General features: G+C 39.3%; 1 long non-coding RNA gene across 1 annotated transcript; it reads left to right on the forward strand.

The window, feature by feature from the left end:
* The first annotated feature begins 802 nt into the window (after window positions 1-802).
* LOC135637048 (uncharacterized) lies at window positions 803-3,477 on the forward strand. The gene is made up of 2 exons (XR_010496142.1): window positions 803-1,484; window positions 1,929-3,477. It is a non-coding gene; the product is annotated as an uncharacterized LOC135637048 (long non-coding RNA).
* The last annotated feature ends 3,701 nt before the right edge of the window (window positions 3,478-7,178 follow it).

Here is a 7,178-nt window from a genome sequence, read left to right on the forward strand (position 1 = left end):
GAGAATATAATTACTATGTGTTATGGTACTAGGTTATTGCCCACAACGAAAAGAAAGGTGTGACTGCCAAGGCACAGCCATCCACCCACCTATTCCTATTATTTTCTGCGGCTAAATGATGTCGGTAGAGACGTGCATTCTGCGACGAAGGACGCCGAGAGACAACCTAAGGTTTTGGCTTGGATTGGGCGTCTCTATACCAGATGAACAGGTCCAACTATGTGTGATACGTATAAAGGGATCGTTATTAGTTATTGCCATTGATCTTCCCATTGCGAGGAGCACAAGGAAGAACATAAACAACATAAAGCTGGTGGGAGAGTTAAGCCCCCACCGGAGAATCTAAATGCCTTGGAATGATGATTTGGTTCTTAAGCCGTGGTGGAGTCTTACGATCGGCAGGAGCACCAGCAATGCTCGAGTCTAAAAGGAGCGTGTCATCGGAAAAAGCCTTAAAAGGAGGGAGCAAATACCGGGCCTTTGTTGACAAAAGATGCATTCTATTGTCTCCGACACTATAACACGTACAGCCCTGCGTATGTCTCTCTCTCTCTCTCTTTCTCGTGGGCTTTGTACGTGCAGATGTATAGTGTCCGTAACGTGATGAAAGTTGAAGTTGAATTCTTCGAGGTGACAAGGGACAGAGAGCAGTGCAGCAGAATTTTATGCACATGTACAGAAGCATTTGTACATTAGGGCTGGGATACAGATACAGATCCCTGGACGGGGAAATTAAGCTATATATGCACGCCTCTCGTGGTCGGTCTCTATCGATCGTTCTCACCAACGTTGTCTCCTTCTCTCTCTCTCTCTCTCTCTCTCTCTCCTCACTTTTGAAGTTGCCATCATCTTTCTATCCTCTGAGACCCCAAACCGTGGTTCTTAAGGTGGAAACGTGTAAGTCTTGGGTGGGAAGTCGATTAGGTTTCGGAGGTGACAGGAACTCCTCCTTGTCACCCGAACACAGGATTATCTTTGGTTGTGGGAAGTGATCAGGTGCATGAGGGTTTCGATCCAGGCCTTGTTTCTCTCTTTTTTGCCCTGGCTTTTAAACCCGCTGGTTCCTGGGAATGGATCTGTCGCTGGTGTTGCCTCGATACAACTCAAAGAGCACTGCAACAGGCTGCAAGATTCCGCCTGTGGGTCCATAAATCCAGGCTCCAGCCGCAGATGTCACCTCGCGTGGGATGCTGCAGTACTTGTCGCAGTGCTCATGTCTTCCTCTTCTCTCGCTATTTCATCTCCTCGACTCAAATCTTGGGGTGGGATAGCAGCCTTCCTTGAAGTCTACAGCTTCCCGTGCGCTCTTCTCTCGGTTAATTGCGTTCCAGTTTGTCGGAGCAGCAGCCGGCCGGTGCTTGCAGCTGCGGCATCATCAAGATTCACACGAACGTCCGGGGAGCCCCGTCGTCGTCGTCGATGAGAATCTTGATGATGCTGCATCAGCAAACAAGCGGCTAAATATATATGCCTCCATCGCTAAGGTAGATGCTTTGCTGCCTTTAAGTTCATGCTTGTAAAAGGTAATGGTTCCTTTTCCCTTGCAAATGATTCATGGAGAACAGATGCTCCCAACTCTTAGTTATACACCTGCATTCACTAATCCTTTGCTCTTATCTGGAGCCAAGATTTAGATTATTTAGGATTAGGGTTCATATGTGCGGTTTGCAAGTGTGCAGGATCAGATCTACCCTTCCATTAAGCAGTTTTGCGTTTGATATATATATATATATATATATATATATATATATATATATATATATATATATATAGCTGTTTATTCATCTTACTGTGTCTTTTGTTGATAAGGAAAAACCTTTCTTTTTCTTCTTCTTCTTCTTCTTCTTCTTCTTCTTCTCCTCTCAATATAGAAGAAACTCTATTAATTTATATGGCTGATGGATGAAATAAAGCATTAAAAGTCGCAGGACAGAACTAAGAAATCCAAATGGCGAGTAACATCATGGACCACTTCAATCGACTGGCTTCATCATGAGCCCTTTTTAAGAGGACGACGGTACTGCTCTTTCTCAAACACACCAAAACATGGTTGTAGATCTGAACATGTGATCATCTTGCATGGGGTAATTCCTTCTTGATTTGATATGGTCCAGTCAAAGAGCTTGCTCCTTATCCTCACCTCAGCTTAGCTTAGTTTTGACACCTGAAGACTAGAAAAAATTAACTACAACAACTTTTAATTTCAGTCTGGCTTTGTTAATTTATGGATTCTAATGCATCTTGGTAGTACTCTTGAACGGAAATGCTTTGAAGTTTGACATTAATATGTGCATTCCTTCAATATTTGGCGGTCATCAACAAACTATCTTCTTGCTTTGAGATGAATGATGTTAAGCTGCTCAATTTGGTTGCCACAGTAAATCATATAGATCAATGGACTCTTTTTGAAGTTGTGATACAACAACTGCATTCAGAAGAAGGATAAAGGAGATCCTTGGCTACATGGTAAGATTTATTTTCTGAAACCTGGAGAAAACAAAAGAGCAACTCATTCACATTAATGCACTCTAACATTTAAAGTACGTGCAAGGATCATTTTCTAATTAATGCAGGTTTGATCATTGTTCTTAGAGAGCTTACCATCTAAAGAACTATGTGGCAGGAAATGTCCTGGGATGGAAAGGATCTAAAAAGGAAAAAAAAATCTTATGTTAGCAATAACTCTCCTTCATCAGTCACTCATTTAGGTGGACCTAACAGAAGGTACATGTTGCTGCTAGTTGTTTCTAAGTGGACCTATCTTTTAGGACAACATGCACAGAACTGTCCGGCAATTTGATTTGAGCTCCTTTCTCCATCTAAGCACATATACCAACATATACATCTAAGAGCTAAACGCATGTGATTTAGTCAAAGTATATTGGTTGTACTATTGTATGAACTGGAGCCTCTAAGGTGTGTTGTTTTCTCTCCAATCAGAGGGTTGCCATAATCCAAAAGAAAGGGTTTCTTTCATTCAAGTCGACTGCAGGGAAACACTGCAACTGTGATGGCATCAATGATACTTTTCATGCAAAGTATCGGGTGCTTTATGGCCAGAGACCTCTATGAGAAAATGTTATGCTGAGCAGTGACAGCCACTGTGCTTCCTTCTTTCGTTTGTACGTTCTTTCCAATATTTCTTCTTGTCATGAGTTCATTATTTTGCTTGCACTGCGCACCATAATGCTCCCAAAACATGCACTGAAGGATAAATCTTGATTGATTTTCTTCCTCTCTTAATATCGACTTGACCAATTATATATCTCTCAGCAGAGGTCGATGACAAGGAACTAAGTATTCTCGAATGATTGGGATCTACAGTTTGTTTTTGATGCTATAGTTATCGTTGTGCCATAAAGCTCACAAGCATTCAATAGTAAAGGCCCATATATAGCTGTTTGGAATAGAGGAAAAGATATATCATCTGTTTGTACAGATTTCTTTGCCTAATGAATGGGTTGAGATGCCTTTGAAGTCTCGAGTAGAACAAACTCAAAGAAACCAAAGTTCAATCACCATGTTCCAACATCTACCGATGATGCTTATGACACAAAAGTATATAAATCACATTACGCCTATCATCAAGCATGTCTCGTGGAAACACCTTACCCCTATACGCAAGAGCTAGCGTGCATGAGAACATCTGCATGATGCTTTCCGATTCATCATAAGTATGCCTTTCAAAGTTGATCTTGGAGATAAAACCCGTTCTCTCAAAGCATCTTTGCTAGGGTTTGTCATTAAGAGCTCAAGACTCTAATATATATTGTTCTCTCAAATATGAACTGATGATTCTCACAGTAAGATAATATTTGACGATCCATTCGGTCAGTTGATGAACATTGATACCAGCTTTTTTCTGTGAGACGAAAGAGATATCAAACCTACCCCTGTTTATAGTCCATGCATGCAGCACAGGTACACTTCCTCTGATGCATGACATTTGAACTGGAAGAAAACCTTTGCTTTTTATCGAGTATATATGTTATGAGCCCTTGCAGATGGTTGAAAAGAGCAAGCAAAAGAACTGATTCTTCTGCTGGACAAGGAAATACCATGCTCTTGGATTTGACTAACCAATACAGAGAATAGGTTCTAGCCAATTCGATGTAACACAATTCCATTTGAGATAAGAAAGGGGATATATGAAACCATTCCTGACATCAATACATATATGTCAGCATAACGGGCTCAAACACACACAGAAAAAACTCTCATTTAGTTAGTGTTTTTGACTTTTTTTATTCTCAGTGCTTTGTCGATACTTCAACTCCTAACTAAACCTTAAGTATCGGACGAATTTTATCGGGCATATCCATGACTTTGTAGGATTCAGCATCTTCTAGATTCGATCATTCACAAGAGACATACACGGAATAGGGCTTTGATTTCTCCTAGTCGGTATCCAATTTGGACAACCATATTTCAACTGAACAGTTTGCAGAGTCAAAGTGGAGTGATGAATTGCTTCGGCCAAATGGGGTTATGCATTGACAGCATTGGCAGAAAAAGATTGGTTTGATTCACATATGTTCCCTTGCATGAATCAGGCGTCGAATGTGGCGGGAACGGTGCTTGGCTTGAGACATCGGACTACAACATCGTCCTGAGATCGCTACATGACCATTGACGCGGGGAGACTGTCTAGTGCCAAAATCTCGCACCATTTCATGAGGAACAATGAAGTGATCTGATCGAACCCTCTGCGAGGATGATCATGTTGGGAGCAACCGAGGGAGGTGGCAGAAGAACAACTCAAGATGGATCGGGAGAACTGCGTGCAGAAAGCAAGATTAGGATTCTGGCGTTGCGACAGCTTAACGTGTGGATTTGGCTGATTCATATAGATGTGATTGCTCAAGGGAGTTCCACCTTACCTGAAAGCACTCGTAATTGATAGAGATCGTAGAATGTGTGGAAATGGCTGGTCCAACTCTCACCCAGCGCTAGCTTATCCTCAAGTGAGTGCCTCATCGATCGCACCGCCCTTTGAAATGGATACCGCGATGTCGACAGTGGTCGGCTCAGATCCTGCAACGGCTTCCGAGCTTGAACAGTGATGGAGAGTTCACGACCAAGTTATCCATGTACACTCGTGGTTTACCAATCGTCCTCGACAGTGCTCGAGATCGACATGCATTTGGATCTTAAAGCATAACGCTGTGCTTCGGCTGTCACGCACATTGAGAAAGAGAAGACTTTCCTTTCAACTTCTACGTTTACATCGCACCATATATTGCATAGATGTAGCTTGCAGAAACGTGATGTGTTACCACCATGCATTGGTCAAACAAAACAAGTCAAGAAAGATATTATTTGGTTCTATCAGGACTACCTGATGTTATATCGACAGCACTTCATCAAGACGAGTACATGTTCATAGTCCTCAAATGCCTCAGATCACATAGCGAAGCTTAAGAGCTACATATACTGATCGATCAACTAACAAGTGCACATCACAGATTTAGCTCACACTTGAATCTAAGTTAGGCATGTATCCTTTCAAGAACAAGCTAAGCAAGCATGTTAGAGCCCATCTCCATTATTATTTCTCCTTCTAAAAGACGAATACAGTTTGGGGAGCGTGACCACCCATCAGATGTCCCAGATCTTGCTACTGAGCTGAATACAGGCCACGATGCATGAACATATATCCAAATCTAACGACAGGTCACGGCAGACCCATCACCCTCATGCTTCCTATCTCTGGATCTCTCCATGGCTATTTATACGCCAAGCAACCAGATCATGTGGAAATCATGTAACCGTTATTATTAAATAATTAATTTAATAATAATATAACTGTTCTCATTATGATTCATAATTCATTATCATGAATTTCTTCATTTATTATGATTTAAATGATTTCAGTTTTTTATTCTTTATGCATGAAACTGTTATTATTAAATTGAATATTTAATATCATTAAAGTTCTTAATTATGGTCCAAACGTTACAAATTTGAATTAATTCTTGAACGTTATGATTTGGTGATAATAAATATTCTTGATGGGAGAACATCTATATATATGAGAATTTTTGTCCTTAGGCTCAATCATCTCTTTGAAGCGAAAGGCTTTCCTACACCATTTAAAGCGAGAGTTCTGAGCCGAGAAGTACCAAAGTTCAAGAAGAAACCTCTGTAGAAATTCTTGGCGACAATGGTTGGAGGTACGCTATTTTGTTTCCGCATCAATTTTTATTGTGTTTCTATTATAATGATTTAGAAACACAAGTTGGTTTCAATGATTTCTTACATTTGGTATCAGAACCTTTTGACCTCTGCCTTGATACGAAAGAGTTTTCATTTTTTATGCCATGAAAATGATTTGATTTTGGTTTCTTCTTGATATATTTTATTGAAAATCATGAGGAAATATCATTTTCAACATTTTAGTTGGTAAAATGCTCATATTATGTATGCATATTTAGTTATATTAAATTATGCTTATGAGCAAATTTTTTATGTTTAAAATATCTAGTGATCCATATAATCTTAATTAATTAAGAATTAGCCACAGCATCCTTAATTAATTAAAATTATATATAAAGTTAAAATAAGGATCACATAAGTAATTAGACATCATATTGTGACTGATTATATTTCATATAATAATTGTTATCCCACAGGATCTTTTATTATATTTAATATAATTAATCAAGATAAAATATCAGATTATTTTCATAATTTACCCATAGAGATTATGAATTGGAATATAATTTGATAGTTTTATCATAAAGACCATATGAATCTATTTGAATTAAGAATTTAGCTCACAGGCAATTTTTATGTCATGAAATTCATATTTTTTGCATGTTTCATATTGGTAAAACATGTAATTTAGTTTATTAAGCTTCAAATTTTGACATACGCATGTTTAATTTTATGCAATTTCTCAAACTGTTAATTTCTCTGATATTCGATGTGATATTCCTGAACTTAATGGTGATAACTATAAGATATGGAAGGAGAGGGTTCTCCTCCATTTAGGGTGGATGGATATCGATTATGCTATAAGAAAAGACGAACCACATATAGTCACTAATACCAGCACTCCAACTGAGATCACGTTATATGAGCGATGGGAGCGATCCAATCGGCTTAGCATGATGTTTATCAAAACTAAGATGACTGCTGGCATACGTGGTTTTGTTGACCAGCATGAAAATGTCCAA

This window comes from Musa acuminata, chromosome BXJ1-3 (assembly GCF_036884655.1).
Source record: "Musa acuminata AAA Group cultivar baxijiao chromosome BXJ1-3, Cavendish_Baxijiao_AAA, whole genome shotgun sequence".
Classification (NCBI taxonomy): domain Eukaryota; kingdom Viridiplantae; phylum Streptophyta; class Magnoliopsida; order Zingiberales; family Musaceae; genus Musa; species Musa acuminata.